This window comes from Ranitomeya imitator, chromosome 9 (genome assembly GCF_032444005.1).
Source record: "Ranitomeya imitator isolate aRanImi1 chromosome 9, aRanImi1.pri, whole genome shotgun sequence".
NCBI lineage: Eukaryota > Metazoa > Chordata > Amphibia > Anura > Dendrobatidae > Ranitomeya > Ranitomeya imitator.
Window position 1 is genome coordinate 100188702 of NC_091290.1, and position 19250 is coordinate 100207951.

Here is a 19250-nt window from a genome sequence, read left to right on the forward strand (position 1 = left end):
GGTTGCACAGTACACGTGCTTCCGGTATGTTGCATTGTGGGAAGATGGCGGCCTCCATGCACTAGCGGTGTAAGTGTGATAGAAGTGATTTAATCGGATTATTTGATATCAGCTTCTGTGCTGTAATGTACCTGTGACCGTCAGCTGCCTGTGCTGTACTGTACCTGTGACCGTCAGCTGCCTGTGCTGTACTGTACCTGTGACCGTCAGCGGCCTGTGCTGTACTGTACATGTGACCGTCAGCGGCCTGTGCTGTACTGTACCTGTGACCGTCAGCGGCCTGTGCTGTACTGTACCTGTGACCGTCAGCGGCCTGTGCTGTAATGTACCTGTGACCGTCAGCGGCCTGTGCTGTACTGTACATGTGACCGTCAGCGGCCTGTGCTGTACTGTACCTGTGACCGTCAGCGGCCTGTGCTGTACTGTACCTGTGACCGTCAGCGGCCTGTGCTGTACTGTACATGTGACCGTCAGCGGCCTGTGCTGTACTGTACCTGTGACCGTCAGCGGCCTGTGCTGTACTGTACCTGTGACCGTCAGCGGCCTGTGCTGTACTGTACCTGTGACCGTCAGCGGCCTGTGCTGTAATGTACCTGTGACCGTCAGCGGCCTGTGCTGTACTGTACCTGTGACCGTCAGCGGCCTGTGCTGTACTGTACCTGTGACCGTCAGCGGCCTGTGCTGTAATGTACCTGTGACCGTCAGCGGCCTGTGCTGTACTGTACCTGTGACCGTCAGCTGCCTGTGCTGTAATGTACCTGTGACCGTCAGCGGCCTGTGCTGTACTGTACCTGTGACCGTCAGCGGCCTGTGCTGTACTGTACCTGTGACCGTCAGCGGCCTGTACTGTACTGTACCTGTGACCGTCAGCGGCCTGTGCTGTAATGTACATGTGACCGTCAGCGGCCTGTACTGTACTGTACCTGTGACCGTCAGCGGCCTGTGCTGTAATGTACCTGTGACCGTCAGCGGCCTGTGCTGTACTGTACCTGTGACCGTCAGCGGCCTGTACTGTACTGTACCTGTGACCGTCAGCGGCCTGTGCTGTAATGTACATGTGACCGTCAGCGGCCTGTGCTGTACTGTACCTGTGACCGTCAGCGGCCTGTGCTGTAATGTACATGTGACCGTCAGCTGCCTGTGCTGTACTGTACATGTGACCGTCAGCTGCCTGTGCTGTAATGTACCTGTGACCGTCAGCTGCCTGTGCTGTAATGTACATGTGACCGTCAGCGGCCTGTGCTGTACTGTACATGTGACCGTCAGCTGCCTGTGCTGTAATGTACCTGTGACCGTCAGCGGCCTGTGCTGTAATGTACATGTGACCGTCAGCGGCCTGTGCTGTACTGTACATGTGACCGTCAGCTGCCTGTGCTGTAATGTACCTGTGACCGTCAGCGGCCTGTGCTGTAATGTACATGTGACCGTCAGCTGCCTGTGCTGTAATGTACCTGTGACCGTCAGCGGCCTGTACTGTACTGTACCTGTGACCGTCAGCGGCCTGTGCTGTACTGTACCTGTGACCGTCAGCGGCCTGTGCTGTACTGTACCTGTGACCGTCAGCGGCCTGTGCTGTACTGTACCTGTGACCGTCAGCGGCCTGTGCTGTACTGTACCTGTGACCGTCAGCGGCCTGTGCTGTAATGTACCTGTGACCGTCAGCGGCCTGTGCTGTACTGTACCTGTGACCGTCAGCGGCCTGTGCTGTAATGTACCTGTGACCGTTAGCGGCCTGTGCTGTAATGTACATGTGACCGTCAGCGGCCTGTGCTGTACTGTACCTGTGACCGTTAGCGGCCTGTGCTGTAATGTACCTGTGACCGTCAGCGGCCTGTGCTGTACTGTACCTGTGACCGTCAGCGGCCTGTGCTGTACTGTACCTGTGACCGTCAGCGGCCTGTGCTGTACTGTACCTGTGACCGTCAGCGGCCTGTGCTGTACTGTACCTGTGACCGTCAGCGGCCTGTGCTGTAATGTACATATGACCGTCAGCGGCCTGTGCTGTAATGTGCATATGACCGTCAGCGGCCTGTGCTGTACTGTACCTGTGACCGTCAGCTGCCTGTGCTGTAATGTACATATGACCGTCAGCGGCCTGTGCTGTAATGTACCTGTGACCGTCAGCGGCCTGTGCTGTACTGTACCTGTGACCGTCAGCGGCCTGTGCTTTACTGTACCTGTGACCGTTAGCGGCCTGTGCTGTAATGTACCTGTGACCGTCAGCGGCCTGTGCTGTACTGTACCTGTGACCGTCAGCTGCCTGTGCTGTAATGTACCTGTGACCGTTAGCTGCCTGTGCTGTAATGTACCTGTGACCGTCAGCGGCCTGTGCTGTACTGTACCTGTGACCGTCAGCTGCCTGTGCTGTACTGTACCTGTGACCGTCAGCGGCCTGTGCTGTACTGTACCTGTGACCGTCAGCTGCCTGTGCTGTACTGTACCTGTGACCGTCAGCGGCCTGTGCTGTACTGTACCTGTGACCGTTAGCTGCCTGTGCTGTAATGTACATATGACCGTCAGCGGCCTGTGCTGTAATGTACATATGACCGTCAGCGGCCTGTGCTGTACTGTACCTGTGACCGTCAGCTGCCTGTGCTGTACTGTACCTGTGACCGTCAGCGGCCTGTACTGTACATGTGACTGTCAGCGGCCTGTGCTGTAATGTACATATGACCGTCAGCGGCCTGTGCTGTAATGTACATGTGACCGTCAGCGGCCTGTGCTGTACTGTACCTGTGACCGTCAGCTGCCTGTGCTGTAATGTACCTGTGACCGTCAGCGGCCTGTGCTGTAATGTACATGTGACCATCAGCGGCCTGTACTGTACCTGTGACCGTCAGCTGCCTGTGATAGAAAGTGTGATAGAAGTGATTTAATCGGATTATTTGATATCAGCTTCTGTGCTGTAATGTACCTGTGACCGTCAGCGGCCTGTGCTGTACTGTACCTGTGACCGTCAGCGGCCTGTGCTGTACTGTACCTGTGACCGTCAGCGGCCTGTGCTGTACTGTACCTGTGACCGTCAGCGGCCTGTGCTGTACTGTACCTGTGACCGTCAGCGGCCTGTGCTGTACTGTACCTGTGACCGTCAGCGGCCTGTGCTGTACTGTACCTGTGACCGTCAGCGGCCTGTGCTGTACTGTACCTGTGACTGTCAGCTGCCTGTGCTGTACTGTACCTGTGACCGTCAGCGGCCTGTGCTGTACTGTACCTGTGACCGTTAGCTGCCTGTGCTGTAATGTACATATGACCGTCAGCGGCCTGTGCTGTAATGTACATATGACCGTCAGCGGCCTGTGCTGTAATGTACATGTGACCGTCAGCGGCCTGTGCTGTACTGTACCTGTGACCGTCAGCTGCCTGTGCTGTAATGTACATATGACCGTCAGCGGCCTGTGCTGTAATGTACCTGTGACCGTCAGCGGCCTGTGCTGTACTGTACCTGTGACCGTCAGCGGCCTGTGCTTTACTGTACCTGTGACCGTTAGCGGCCTGTGCTGTAATGTACCTGTGACCGTCAGCGGCCTGTGCTGTACTGTACCTGTGACCGTCAGCTGCCTGTGCTGTAATGTACCTGTGACCGTTAGCTGCCTGTGCTGTAATGTACCTGTGACCGTCAGCGGCCTGTGCTGTACTGTACCTGTGACCGTCAGCTGCCTGTGCTGTACTGTACCTGTGACCGTCAGCGGCCTGTGCTGTACTGTACCTGTGACCGTCAGCTGCCTGTGCTGTACTGTACCTGTGACCGTCAGCGGCCTGTGCTGTACTGTACCTGTGACCGTTAGCTGCCTGTGCTGTAATGTACATATGACCGTCAGCGGCCTGTGCTGTAATGTACATATGACCGTCAGCGGCCTGTGCTGTACTGTACCTGTGACCGTCAGCTGCCTGTGCTGTACTGTACCTGTGACCGTCAGCGGCCTGTACTGTACATGTGACTGTCAGCGGCCTGTGCTGTAATGTACATATGACCGTCAGCGGCCTGTGCTGTAATGTACATATGACCGTCAGCGGCCTGTGCTGTAATGTACCTGTGACTGTCAGCGGCCTGTGCTGTACTGTACCTGTGACCGTCAGCGGCCTGTGCTGTAATGTACCTGTGACCGTCAGCGGCCTGTGCTGTACTGTACCTGTGACCGTCAGCGGCCTGTGCTGTAATGTACCTGTGACCGTTAGCGGCCTGTGCTGTAATGTACATGTGACCGTCAGCGGCCTGTGCTGTACTGTACCTGTGACCGTCAGCGGCCTGTGCTGTACTGTACCTGTGACCGTCAGCGGCCTGTGCTGTACTGTACCTGTGACCGTCAGCGGCCTGTGCTGTACTGTACCTGTGACCGTCAGCGGCCTGTGCTGTACTGTACCTGTGACCGTCAGCGGCCTGTGCTGTACTGTACCTGTGACCGTCAGCGGCCTGTGCTGTACTGTACCTGTGACCGTCAGCGGCCTGTGCTGTACTGTACCTGTGACCGTCAGCGGCCTGTGCTGTACTGTACCTGTGACCGTCAGCGGCCTGTGCTGTACTGTACCTGTGACCGTCAGCGGCCTGTGCTGTACTGTACCTGTGACCGTCAGCGGCCTGTGCTATAATGTACCTGTGACCGTTAGCGGCCTGTGCTGTAATGTACCTGTGACCGTCAGCGGCCTGTGCTGTACTGTACCTGTGACCGTCAGCGGCCTGTGCTGTACTGTACCTGTGACCGTCAGCGGCCTGTGCTGTACTGTACCTGTGACCGTCAGCGGCCTGTGCTGTACTGTACCTGTGACCGTTAGCGGCCTGTGCTGTAATGTACCTGTGACCGTCAGCTGCCTGTGCTGTACTGTACCTGTGACCGTTAGCGGCCTGTGCTGTAATGTACCTGTGACCGTCAGCGGCCTGTGCTGTAATGTACCTGTGACCGTCAGCGGCCTGTGCTGTACTGTACCTGTGACCGTCAGCTGCCTGTGCTGTAATGTACCTGTGACCGTCAGCGGCCTGTGCTGTACTGTACCTGTGACCGTCAGCTGCCTGTGCTGTAATGTACCTGTGACCGTCAGCGGCCTGTGCTGTACTGTACCTGTGACCGTCAGCGGCCTGTGCTGTACTGTACCTGTGACCGTTAGCTGCCTGTGCTGTAATGTACATATGACCGTCAGCGGCCTGTGCTGTAATGTACATATGACCGTCAGCGGCCTGTGCTGTAATGTACATGTGACCGTCAGCGGCCTGTGCTGTAATGTACATGTGACCGTCAGCGGCCTGTGCTGTACTGTACCTGTGACCGTCAGCTGCCTGTGCTGTAATGTACATATGACCGTCAGCGGCCTGTGCTGTAATGTACCTGTGACCGTCAGCGGCCTGTGCTGTACTGTACCTGTGACCGTCAGCGGCCTGTGCTTTACTGTACCTGTGACCGTTAGAGGCCTGTGCTGTAATGTACCTGTGACCGTCAGCGGCCTGTGCTGTACTGTACCTGTGACCGTCAGCTGCCTGTGCTGTAATGTACCTGTGACCGTTAGCTGCCTGTGCTGTAATGTACCTGTGACCGTCAGCGGCCTGTGCTGTACTGTACCTGTGACCGTCAGCTGCCTGTGCTGTACTGTACCTGTGACCGTCAGCGGCCTGTGCTGTACTGTACCTGTGACCGTCAGCTGCCTGTGCTGTACTGTACCTGTGACCGTCAGCGGCCTGTGCTGTACTGTACCTGTGACCGTTAGCTGCCTGTGCTGTAATGTACATATGACCGTCAGCGGCCTGTGCTGTAATGTACATATGACCGTCAGCGGCCTGTGCTGTACTGTACCTGTGACCGTCAGCTGCCTGTGCTGTACTGTACCTGTGACCGTCAGCGGCCTGTACTGTACATGTGACTGTCAGCGGCCTGTGCTGTAATGTACATATGACCGTCAGCGGCCTGTGCTGTAATGTACATATGACCGTCAGCGGCCTGTGCTGTAATGTACCTGTGACCGTCAGCGGCCTGTGCTGTACTGTACCTGTGACCGTCAGCGGCCTGTGCTGTAATGTACCTGTGACCGTCAGCGGCCTGTGCTGTACTGTACCTGTGACCGTCAGCGGCCTGTGCTGTAATGTACCTGTGACCGTTAGCGGCCTGTGCTGTAATGTACATGTGACCGTCAGCGGCCTGTGCTGTACTGTACCTGTGACCGTTAGCGGCCTGTGCTGTAATGTACCTGTGACCGTCAGCGGCCTGTGCTGTAATGTACCTGTGACCGTTAGCGGCCTGTGCTGTAATGTACATGTGACCGTCAGCGGCCTGTGCTGTACTGTGCCTGTGACCGTTAGCGGCCTGTGCTGTACTGTACCTGTGACCGTCAGCTGCCTGTGCTGTACTGTACCTGTGACCGTCAGCGGCCTGTATTGTACATGTGACTGTCAGCGGCCTGTGCTGTAATGTACATATGACCGTCAGCGGCCTGTGCTGTAATGTACATATGACCGTCAGCGGCCTGTGCTGTAATGTACCTGTGACTGTCAGCGGCCTGTGCTGTACTGTACCTGTGACCGTCAGCGGCCTGTGCTGTAATGTACCTGTGACCGTCAGCGGCCTGTGCTGTACTGTACCTGTGACCGTCAGCGGCCTGTGCTGTAATGTACCTGTGACCGTTAGCGGCCTGTGCTGTAATGTACATGTGACCGTCAGCGGCCTGTGCTGTACTGTACCTGTGACCGTTAGCGGCCTGTGCTGTAATGTACCTGTGACCGTCAGCGGCCTGTGCTGTACTGTACCTGTGACCGTCAGCGGCCTGTGCTGTACTGTACCTGTGACCGTCAGCGGCCTGTGCTGTACTGTACCTGTGACCGTCAGCGGCCTGTGCTGTACTGTACCTGTGACCGTCAGCGGCCTGTGCTGTAATGTACATATGACCGTCAGCGGCCTGTGCTGTAATGTGCATATGACCGTCAGCGGCCTGTGCTGTACTGTACCTGTGACCGTCAGCTGCCTGTGCTGTAATGTACATATGACCGTCAGCGGCCTGTGCTGTAATGTACCTGTGACCGTCAGCGGCCTGTGCTGTACTGTACCTGTGACCGTCAGCGGCCTGTGCTTTACTGTACCTGTGACCGTTAGCGGCCTGTGCTGTAATGTACCTGTGACCGTCAGCGGCCTGTGCTGTACTGTACCTGTGACCGTCAGCTGCCTGTGCTGTAATGTACCTGTGACCGTTAGCTGCCTGTGCTGTAATGTACCTGTGACCGTCAGCGGCCTGTGCTGTACTGTACCTGTGACCGTCAGCTGCCTGTGCTGTACTGTACCTGTGACCGTCAGCGGCCTGTGCTGTACTGTACCTGTGACCGTCAGCTGCCTGTGCTGTACTGTACCTGTGACCGTCAGCGGCCTGTGCTGTACTGTACCTGTGACCGTTAGCTGCCTGTGCTGTAATGTACATATGACCGTCAGCGGCCTGTGCTGTAATGTACATATGACCGTCAGCGGCCTGTGCTGTACTGTACCTGTGACCGTCAGCTGCCTGTGCTGTACTGTACCTGTGACCGTCAGCGGCCTGTACTGTACATGTGACTGTCAGCGGCCTGTGCTGTAATGTACATATGACCGTCAGCGGCCTGTGCTGTAATGTACATGTGACCGTCAGCGGCCTGTGCTGTACTGTACCTGTGACCGTCAGCTGCCTGTGCTGTAATGTACCTGTGACCGTCAGCGGCCTGTGCTGTAATGTACATGTGACCATCAGCGGCCTGTACTGTACCTGTGACCGTCAGCTGCCTGTGATAGAAAGTGTGATAGAAGTGATTTAATCGGATTATTTGATATCAGCTTCTGTGCTGTAATGTACCTGTGACCGTCAGCGGCCTGTGCTGTACTGTACCTGTGACCGTCAGCGGCCTGTGCTGTACTGTACCTGTGACCGTCAGCGGCCTGTGCTGTACTGTACCTGTGACCGTCAGCGGCCTGTGCTGTACTGTACCTGTGACCGTCAGCGGCCTGTGCTGTACTGTACCTGTGACCGTCAGCGGCCTGTGCTGTACTGTACCTGTGACCGTCAGCGGCCTGTGCTGTACTGTACCTGTGACTGTCAGCTGCCTGTGCTGTACTGTACCTGTGACCGTCAGCGGCCTGTGCTGTACTGTACCTGTGACCGTTAGCTGCCTGTGCTGTAATGTACATATGACCGTCAGCGGCCTGTGCTGTAATGTACATATGACCGTCAGCGGCCTGTGCTGTAATGTACATGTGACCGTCAGCGGCCTGTGCTGTACTGTACCTGTGACCGTCAGCTGCCTGTGCTGTAATGTACATATGACCGTCAGCGGCCTGTGCTGTAATGTACCTGTGACCGTCAGCGGCCTGTGCTGTACTGTACCTGTGACCGTCAGCGGCCTGTGCTTTACTGTACCTGTGACCGTTAGCGGCCTGTGCTGTAATGTACCTGTGACCGTCAGCGGCCTGTGCTGTACTGTACCTGTGACCGTCAGCTGCCTGTGCTGTAATGTACCTGTGACCGTTAGCTGCCTGTGCTGTAATGTACCTGTGACCGTCAGCGGCCTGTGCTGTACTGTACCTGTGACCGTCAGCTGCCTGTGCTGTACTGTACCTGTGACCGTCAGCGGCCTGTGCTGTACTGTACCTGTGACCGTCAGCTGCCTGTGCTGTACTGTACCTGTGACCGTCAGCGGCCTGTGCTGTACTGTACCTGTGACCGTTAGCTGCCTGTGCTGTAATGTACATATGACCGTCAGCGGCCTGTGCTGTAATGTACATATGACCGTCAGCGGCCTGTGCTGTACTGTACCTGTGACCGTCAGCTGCCTGTGCTGTACTGTACCTGTGACCGTCAGCGGCCTGTACTGTACATGTGACTGTCAGCGGCCTGTGCTGTAATGTACATATGACCGTCAGCGGCCTGTGCTGTAATGTACATATGACCGTCAGCGGCCTGTGCTGTAATGTACCTGTGACTGTCAGCGGCCTGTGCTGTACTGTACCTGTGACCGTCAGCGGCCTGTGCTGTAATGTACCTGTGACCGTCAGCGGCCTGTGCTGTACTGTACCTGTGACCGTCAGCGGCCTGTGCTGTAATGTACCTGTGACCGTTAGCGGCCTGTGCTGTAATGTACATGTGACCGTCAGCGGCCTGTGCTGTACTGTACCTGTGACCGTCAGCGGCCTGTGCTGTACTGTACCTGTGACCGTCAGCGGCCTGTGCTGTACTGTACCTGTGACCGTCAGCGGCCTGTGCTGTACTGTACCTGTGACCGTCAGCGGCCTGTGCTGTACTGTACCTGTGACCGTCAGCGGCCTGTGCTGTACTGTACCTGTGACCGTCAGCGGCCTGTGCTGTACTGTACCTGTGACCGTCAGCGGCCTGTGCTGTACTGTACCTGTGACCGTCAGCGGCCTGTGCTGTACTGTACCTGTGACCGTCAGCGGCCTGTGCTGTACTGTACCTGTGACCGTCAGCGGCCTGTGCTGTACTGTACCTGTGACCGTCAGCGGCCTGTGCTATAATGTACCTGTGACCGTTAGCGGCCTGTGCTGTAATGTACCTGTGACCGTCAGCGGCCTGTGCTGTACTGTACCTGTGACCGTCAGCGGCCTGTGCTGTACTGTACCTGTGACCGTCAGCGGCCTGTGCTGTACTGTACCTGTGACCGTCAGCGGCCTGTGCTGTACTGTACCTGTGACCGTTAGCGGCCTGTGCTGTAATGTACCTGTGACCGTCAGCGGCCTGTGCTGTACTGTACCTGTGACCGTTAGCGGCCTGTGCTGTAATGTACCTGTGACCGTCAGCGGCCTGTGCTGTAATGTACCTGTGACCGTCAGCGGCCTGTGCTGTACTGTACCTGTGACCGTCAGCTGCCTGTGCTGTAATGTACCTGTGACCGTCAGCGGCCTGTGCTGTACTGTACCTGTGACCGTCAGCTGCCTGTGCTGTAATGTACCTGTGACCGTCAGCGGCCTGTGCTGTACTGTACCTGTGACCGTCAGCGGCCTGTGCTGTACTGTACCTGTGACCGTTAGCTGCCTGTGCTGTAATGTACATATGACCGTCAGCGGCCTGTGCTGTAATGTACATATGACCGTCAGCGGCCTGTGCTGTAATGTACATGTGACCGTCAGCGGCCTGTGCTGTAATGTACATGTGACCGTCAGCGGCCTGTGCTGTACTGTACCTGTGACCGTCAGCTGCCTGTGCTGTAATGTACATATGACCGTCAGCGGCCTGTGCTGTAATGTACCTGTGACCGTCAGCGGCCTGTGCTGTACTGTACCTGTGACCGTCAGCGGCCTGTGCTTTACTGTACCTGTGACCGTTAGAGGCCTGTGCTGTAATGTACCTGTGACCGTCAGCGGCCTGTGCTGTACTGTACCTGTGACCGTCAGCTGCCTGTGCTGTAATGTACCTGTGACCGTTAGCTGCCTGTGCTGTAATGTACCTGTGACCGTCAGCGGCCTGTGCTGTACTGTACCTGTGACCGTCAGCTGCCTGTGCTGTACTGTACCTGTGACCGTCAGCGGCCTGTGCTGTACTGTACCTGTGACCGTCAGCTGCCTGTGCTGTACTGTACCTGTGACCGTCAGCGGCCTGTGCTGTACTGTACCTGTGACCGTTAGCTGCCTGTGCTGTAATGTACATATGACCGTCAGCGGCCTGTGCTGTAATGTACATATGACCGTCAGCGGCCTGTGCTGTACTGTACCTGTGACCGTCAGCTGCCTGTGCTGTACTGTACCTGTGACCGTCAGCGGCCTGTACTGTACATGTGACTGTCAGCGGCCTGTGCTGTAATGTACATATGACCGTCAGCGGCCTGTGCTGTAATGTACATATGACCGTCAGCGGCCTGTGCTGTAATGTACCTGTGACCGTCAGCGGCCTGTGCTGTACTGTACCTGTGACCGTCAGCGGCCTGTGCTGTAATGTACCTGTGACCGTCAGCGGCCTGTGCTGTACTGTACCTGTGACCGTCAGCGGCCTGTGCTGTAATGTACCTGTGACCGTTAGCGGCCTGTGCTGTAATGTACATGTGACCGTCAGCGGCCTGTGCTGTACTGTACCTGTGACCGTTAGCGGCCTGTGCTGTAATGTACCTGTGACCGTCAGCGGCCTGTGCTGTAATGTACCTGTGACCGTTAGCGGCCTGTGCTGTAATGTACATGTGACCGTCAGCGGCCTGTGCTGTACTGTGCCTGTGACCGTTAGCGGCCTGTGCTGTACTGTACCTGTGACCGTCAGCTGCCTGTGCTGTACTGTACCTGTGACCGTCAGCGGCCTGTATTGTACATGTGACTGTCAGCGGCCTGTGCTGTAATGTACATATGACCGTCAGCGGCCTGTGCTGTAATGTACATATGACCGTCAGCGGCCTGTGCTGTAATGTACCTGTGACTGTCAGCGGCCTGTGCTGTACTGTACCTGTGACCGTCAGCGGCCTGTGCTGTAATGTACCTGTGACCGTCAGCGGCCTGTGCTGTACTGTACCTGTGACCGTCAGCGGCCTGTGCTGTAATGTACCTGTGACCGTTAGCGGCCTGTGCTGTAATGTACATGTGACCGTCAGCGGCCTGTGCTGTACTGTACCTGTGACCGTCAGCGGCCTGTGCTGTACTGTACCTGTGACCGTCAGCGGCCTGTGCTGTACTGTACCTGTGACCGTCAGCGGCCTGTGCTGTACTGTACCTGTGACCGTCAGCGGCCTGTGCTGTACTGTACCTGTGACCGTCAGCGGCCTGTGCTGTACTGTACCTGTGACCGTCAGCGGCCTGTGCTGTACTGTACCTGTGACCGTCAGCGGCCTGTGCTGTAATGTACATATGACCGTCAGCGGCCTGTGCTGTAATGTACATGTGACCGTCAGCGGCCTGTGCTGTAATGTACATGTGACCGTCAGCGGCCTGTGCTGTACTGTACCTGTGACCGTCAGCTGCCTGTGCTGTAATGTACATATGACCGTCAGCGGCCTGTGCTGTAATGTACCTGTGACCGTCAGCGGCCTGTGCTGTACTGTACCTGTGACCGTCAGCGGCCTGTGCTTTACTGTACCTGTGACCGTTAGCGGCCTGTGCTGTAATGTACCTGTGACCGTCAGCGGCCTGTGCTGTACTGTACCTGTGACCGTCAGCTGCCTGTGCTGTAATGTACCTGTGACCGTTAGCTGCCTGTGCTGTAATGTACCTGTGACCGTCAGCGGCCTGTGCTGTACTGTACCTGTGACCGTCAGCTGCCTGTGCTGTACTGTACCTGTGACCGTCAGCGGCCTGTGCTGTGCTGTACTGTACCTGTGACCGTCAGCTGCCTGTGCTGTACTGTACCTGTGACCGTCAGCGGCCTGTGCTGTACTGTACCTGTGACCGTTAGCTGCCTGTGCTGTAATGTACATATGACCGTCAGCGGCCTGTGCTGTAATGTACATATGACCGTCAGCGGCCTGTGCTGTACTGTACCTGTGACCGTCAGCTGCCTGTGCTGTACTGTACCTGTGACCGTCAGCGGCCTGTACTGTACATGTGACTGTCAGCGGCCTGTGCTGTAATGTACATATGACCGTCAGCGGCCTGTGCTTTACTGTACCTGTGACCTTTAGCGGCCTGTGCTGTAATGTACCTGTGACCGTTAGCTGCCTGTGCTGTAATGTACCTGTGACCGTTAGCGGCCTGTGCTGTAATGTACCTGTGACCGTCAGCGGCCTGTGCTGTACTGTACCTGTGACCGTCAGCGGCCTGTGCTGTACTGTACCTGTGACCGTCAGCGGCCTGTGCTGTACTGTACCTGTGACCGTTAGCGGCCTGTGCTGTAATGTACCTGTGACCGTCAGCGGCCTGTGCTGTACTGTACCTGTGACCGTTAGCGGCCTGTGCTGTAATGTACCTGTGACCGTCAGCGGCCTGTGCTGTAATGTACCTGTGACCGTCAGCGGCCTGTGCTGTACTGTACCTGTGACCGTCAGCGGCCTGTGCTGTACTGTACCTGTGACCGTCAGCTGCCTGTGCTGTACTGTACCTGTGACCGTCAGCGGCCTGTGCTGTACTGTACCTGTGACCGTTAGCTGCCTGTGCTGTAATGTACATATGACCGTCAGCGGCCTGTGCTGTAATGTACATATGACCGTCAGCGGCCTGTGCTGTAATGTACATATGACCGTCAGCTGCCTGTGCTGTAATGTACCTGTGACCGTCAGCTGCCTGTGCTGTAATGTACATGTGACCGTCAGCGGCCTGTGCTGTAATGTACCTGTGACCGTCAGCGGCCTGTGCTGTACTGTACCTGTGACCGTCAGCTGCCTGTGCTGTACTGTACCTGTGACCGTCAGCGGCCTGTGCTGTACTGTACCTGTGACCGTTAGCTGCCTGTGCTGTAATGTACATATGACCGTCAGCGGCCTGTGCTGTAATGTACATATGACCGTCAGCGGCCTGTGCTGTAATGTACCTGTGACCGTCAGCGGCCTGTGCTGTACTGTACCTGTGACCGTCAGCGGCCTGTGCTGTAATGTACCTGTGACCGTCAGCGGCCTGTGCTGTACTGTACCTGTGACCGTCAGCGGCCTGTGCTGTAATGTACCTGTGACCGTTAGCGGCCTGTGCTGTAATGTACATGTGACCGTCAGCGGCCTGTGCTGTACTGTACCTGTGACCGTCAGCGGCCTGTATTGTACATGTGACTGTCAGCGGCCTGTGCTGTAATGTACATATGACCGTCAGCGGCCTGTGCTGTACTGTACCTGTGACCGTCAGCTGCCTGTGCTGTAATGTACCTGTGACCGTTAGCTGCCTGTGCTGTAATGTACCTGTGACCGTCAGCGGCCTGTGCTGTACTGTACCTGTGACCGTCAGCGGCCTGTGCTGTACTGTACCTGTGACCGTCAGCGGCCTGTGCTGTAATGTACATATGACCGTCAGCGGCCTGTGCTGTAATGTACATGTGACCGTCAGCGGCCTGTGCTGTAATGTACATGTGACCGTCAGCGGCCTGTGCTGTAATGTACATGTGACCGTCAGCGGCCTGTGCTGTACTGTACCTGTGACCGTCAGCGGCCTGTGCTGTAATGTACATATGACCGTCAGCGGCCTGTGCTGTAATGTACCTGTGACCGTCAGCGGCCTGTGCTGTACTGTACCTGTGACCGTCAGCGGCCTGTGCTGTAATGTACCTGTGACCGTCAGCGGCCTGTGCTGTACTGTACCTGTGACCGTCAGCGGCCTGTGCTGTAATGTACCTGTGACCGTTAGCGGCCTGTGCTGTAATGTACATGTGACCGTCAGCGGCCTGTGCTGTACTGTACCTGTGACCGTCAGCGGCCTGTATTGTACATGTGACTGTCAGCGGCCTGTGCTGTAATGTACATATGACCGTCAGCGGCCTGTGCTGTACTGTACCTGTGACCGTCAGCGGCCTGTGCTGTACTGTACCTGTGACCGTCAGCGGCCTGTGCTGTACTGTACCTGTGACCGTCAGCGGCCTGTGCTGTACTGTACCTGTGACCGTCAGCGGCCTGTGCTGTACTGTACCTGTGACCGTCAGCGGCCTGTGCTGTAATGTACATATGACCGTCAGCGGCCTGTGCTGTAATGTACATGTGACCGTCAGCGGCCTGTGCTGTAATGTACATGTGACCGTCAGCGGCCTGTGCTGTACTGTACCTGTGACCGTCAGCGGCCTGTGCTGTACTGTACCTGTGACCGTCAGCGGCCTGTGCTGTACTGTACCTGTGACCGTCAGCGGCCTGTGCTGTACTGTACCTGTGACCGTCAGCGGCCTGTGCTGTACTGTACCTGTGACCGTCAGCGGCCTGTGCTGTACTGTACCTGTGACCGTCAGCGGCCTGTGCTGTACTGTACCTGTGACCGTCAGCGGCCTGTGCTGTAATGTACATATGACCGTCAGCGGCCTGTGCTGTAATGTACATGTGACCGTCAGCGGCCTGTGCTGTAATGTACATGTGACCGTCAGCGGCCTGTGCTGTACTGTACCTGTGACCGTCAGCTGCCTGTGCTGTAATGTACATATGACCGTCAGCGGCCTGTGCTGTAATGTACCTGTGACCGTCAGCGGCCTGTGCTGTACTGTACCTGTGACCGTCAGCGGCCTGTGCTTTACTGTACCTGTGACCGTTAGCGGCCTGTGCTGTAATGTACCTGTGACCGTCAGCGGCCTGTGCTGTACTGTACCTGTGACCGTCAGCTGCCTGTGCTGTAATGTACCTGTGACCGTTAGCTGCCTGTGCTGTAATGTACCTGTGACCGTCAGCGGCCTGTGCTGTACTGTACCTGTGACCGTCAGCTGCCTGTGCTGTACTGTACCTGTGACCGTCAGCGGCCTGTGCTGTACTGTACCTGTGACCGTCAGCTGCCTGTGCTGTACTGTACCTGTGACCGTCAGCGGCCTGTGCTGTACTGTACCTGTGACCGTTAGCTGCCTGTGCTGTAATGTACATATGACCGTCAGCGGCCTGTGCTGTAATGTACATATGACCGTCAGCGGCCTGTGCTGTACTGTACCTGTGACCGTCAGCTGCCTGTGCTGTACTGTACCTGTGACCGTCAGCTGCCTGTGCTGTACTGTACCTGTGACCGTCAGCTGCCTGTGCTGTAATGTACATATGACCGTCAGCGGCCTGTGCTGTAATGTACCTGTGACCGTCAGCGGCCTGTGCTGTACTGTACCTGTGACCGTCAGCGGCCTGTGCTTTACTGTACCTGTGACCGTTAGAGGCCTGTGCTGTAATGTACCTGTGACCGTCAGCGGCCTGTGCTGTACTGTACCTGTGACCGTCAGCTGCCTGTGCTGTAATGTACCTGTGACCGTTAGCTGCCTGTGCTGTAATGTACCTGTGACCGTCAGCGGCCTGTGCTGTACTGTACCTGTGACCGTCAGCGGCCTGTGCTGTAATGTACCTGTGACCGTCAGCGGCCTGTGCTGTAATGTACCTGTGACCGTCAGCGGCCTGTGCTGTACTGTACCTGTGACCGTCAGCTGCCTGTGCTGTACTGTACCTGTGACCGTCAGCGGCCTGTGCTGTACTGTACCTGTGACCGTCAGCTGCCTGTGCTGTACTGTACCTGTGACCGTCAGCGGCCTGTGCTGTACTGTACCTGTGACCGTTAGCTGCCTGTGCTGTAATGTACATATGACCGTCAGCGGCCTGTGCTGTAATGTACATATGACCGTCAGCGGCCTGTGCTGTACTGTACCTGTGACCGTCAGCTGCCTGTGCTGTACTGTACCTGTGACCGTCAGCGGCCTGTACTGTACATGTGACTGTCAGCGGCCTGTGCTGTAATGTACATATGACCGTCAGCGGCCTGTGCTGTAATGTACATATGACCGTCAGCGGCCTGTGCTGTAATGTACCTGTGACCGTCAGCGGCCTGTGCTGTACTGTACCTGTGACCGTCAGCGGCCTGTGCTGTAATGTACCTGTGACCGTCAGCGGCCTGTGCTGTACTGTACCTGTGACCGTCAGCGGCCTGTGCTGTAATGTACCTGTGACCGTTAGCGGCCTGTGCTGTAATGTACATGTGACCGTCAGCGGCCTGTGCTGTACTGTACCTGTGACCGTCAGCGGCCTGTATTGTACATGTGACTGTCAGCGGCCTGTGCTGTAATGTACATATGACCGTCAGCGGCCTGTGCTGTACTGTACCTGTGACCGTCAGCGGCCTGTGCTGTACTGTACCTGTGACCGTCAGCGGCCTGTGCTGTACTGTACCTGTGACCGTCAGCGGCCTGTGCTGTACTGTACCTGTGACCGTCAGCGGCCTGTGCTGTACTGTACCTGTGACCGTCAGCGGCCTGTGCTGTACTGTACCTGTGACCGTCAGCGGCCTGTGCTGTAATGTACATATGACCGTCAGCGGCCTGTGCTGTAATGTACATGTGACCGTCAGCGGCCTGTGCTGTAATGTACATGTGACCGTCAGCGGCCTGTGCTGTACTGTACCTGTGACCGTCAGCTGCCTGTGCTGTAATGTACATATGACCGTCAGCGGCCTGTGCTGTAATGTACCTGTGACCGTCAGCGGCCTGTGCTGTACTGTACCTGTGACCGTCAGCGGCCTGTGCTTTACTGTACCTGTGACCGTTAGCGGCCTGTGCTGTAATGTACCTGTGACCGTCAGCGGCCTGTGCTGTACTGTACCTGTGACCGTCAGCTGCCTGTGCTGTAATGTACCTGTGACCGTTAGCTGCCTGTGCTGTAATGTACCTGTGACCGTCAGCGGCCTGTGCTGTACTGTACCTGTGACCGTCAGCTGCCTGTGCTGTACTGTACCTGTGACCGTCAGCGGCCTGTGCTGTGCTGTACTGTACCTGTGACCGTCAGCTGCCTGTGCTGTACTGTACCTGTGACCGTCAGCGGCCTGTGCTGTACTGTACCTGTGACCGTTAGCTGCCTGTGCTGTAATGTACATATGACCGTCAGCGGCCTGTGCTGTAATGTACATATGACCGTCAGCGGCCTGTGCTGTACTGTACCTGTGACCGTCAGCTGCCTGTGCTGTACTGTACCTGTGACCGTCAGCGGCCTGTACTGTACATGTGACTGTCAGCGGCCTGTGCTGTAATGTACATATGACCGTCAGCGGCCTGTGCTTTACTGTACCTGTGACCTTTAGCGGCCTGTGCTGTAATGTACCTGTGACCGTTAGCTGCCTGTGCTGTAATGTACCTGTGACCGTTAGCGGCCTGTGCTGTAATGTACCTGTGACCGTCAGCGGCCTGTGCTGTACTGTACCTGTGACCGTCAGCGGCCTGTGCTGTACTGTACCTGTGACCGTCAGCGGCCTGTGCTGTACTGTACCTGTGACCGTTAGCGGCCTGTGCTGTAATGTACCTGTGACCGTCAGCGGCCTGTGCTGTACTGTACCTGTGACCGTTAGCGGCCTGTGCTGTAATGTACCTGTGACCGTCAGCGGCCTGTGCTGTAATGTACCTGTGACCGTCAGCGGCCTGTGCTGTACTGTACCTGTGACCGTCAGCGGCCTGTGCTGTACTGTACCTGTGACCGTCAGCTGCCTGTGCTGTACTGTACCTGTGACCGTCAGCGGCCTGTGCTGTACTGTACCTGTGACCGTTAGCTGCCTGTGCTGTAATGTACATATGACCGTCAGCGGCCTGTGCTGTAATGTACATATGACCGTCAGCGGCCTGTGCTGTAATGTACATATGACCGTCAGCTGCCTGTGCTGTAATGTACCTGTGACCGTCAGCTGCCTGTGCTGTAATGTACATGTGACCGTCAGCGGCCTGTGCTGTAATGTACCTGTGACCGTCAGCGGCCTGTGCTGTACTGTACCTGTGACCGTCAGCTGCCTGTGCTGTACTGTACCTGTGACCGTCAGCGGCCTGTGCTGTACTGTACCTGTGACCGTTAGCTGCCTGTGCTGTAATGTACATATGACCGTCAGCGGCCTGTGCTGTAATGTACATATGACCGTCAGCGGCCTGTGCTGTACTGTACCTGTGACCGTCAGCTGCCTGTGCTGTACTGTACCTGTGACCGTCAGCGGCCTGTACTGTACATGTGACTGTCAGCGGCCTGTGCTGTAATGTACATATGACCGTCAGCGGCCTGTGCTGTAATGTACATATGACCGTCAGCGGCCTGTGCTGTAATGTACATGTGACCGTCAGCGGCCTGTGCTGTACTGTACCTGTGACCGTCAGCTGCCTGTGCTGTAATGTACCTGTGACCGTCAGCGGCCTGTGCTGTACTGTACCTGTGACCGTCAGCTGCCTGTGATAGAAAGTGTGATAGAAGTGATTTAATCGGATTATTTGATATCAGCTTCTGTGCTGTAATGTACCTGTGACCGTCAGCGGCCTGTGCTGTACTGTACCTGTGACCGTCAGCGGCCTGTGCTGTACTGTACCTGTGACCGTTAGCGGCCTGTGCTGTAATGTACCTGTGACCGTCATCGGCCTGTGCTGTACTGTACCTGTGACCGTCAGCTGCCTGTGCTGTAATGTACCTGTGACCGTTAGCTGCCTGTGCTGTAATGTACATATGACCGTCAGCGGCCTGTGCTGTAATGTACATGTGACCGTCAGCGGCCTGTGCTGTACTGTACCTGTGACCGTCAGCTGCCTGTGCTGTAATGTACCTGTGACCGTCAGCGGCCTGTGCTGTACTGTACCTGTGACCGTCAGCTGCCTGTGATAGAAAGTGTGATAGAAGTGATTTAATCGGATTATTTGATATCAGCTTCTGTGCTGTAATGTACCTGTGACCGTCAGCGGCCTGTGCTGTACTGTACCTGTGACCGTCAGCGGCCTGTGCTGTACTGTACCTG

General features: G+C 56.4%; 1 protein-coding gene across 2 annotated transcripts in view; it reads left to right on the forward strand.

The window, feature by feature from the left end:
* Positions 1 to 19250, forward strand: part of PRMT7 (protein arginine methyltransferase 7) — a 126679-nt gene that overhangs the window by 11749 nt on the left and 95680 nt on the right. The window contains exon 1 of one of the 2 annotated variants that reach the window (XM_069740321.1): positions 9 to 69. The exons of the other annotated variant lie outside the window; for it this stretch is intronic. The gene's annotated coding sequence lies outside the window, so the exon portion shown is untranslated. Of the gene's footprint in view, positions 1 to 8; positions 70 to 19250 lie in introns of those variants that run through there. 2 annotated transcript variants of the gene reach the window in all.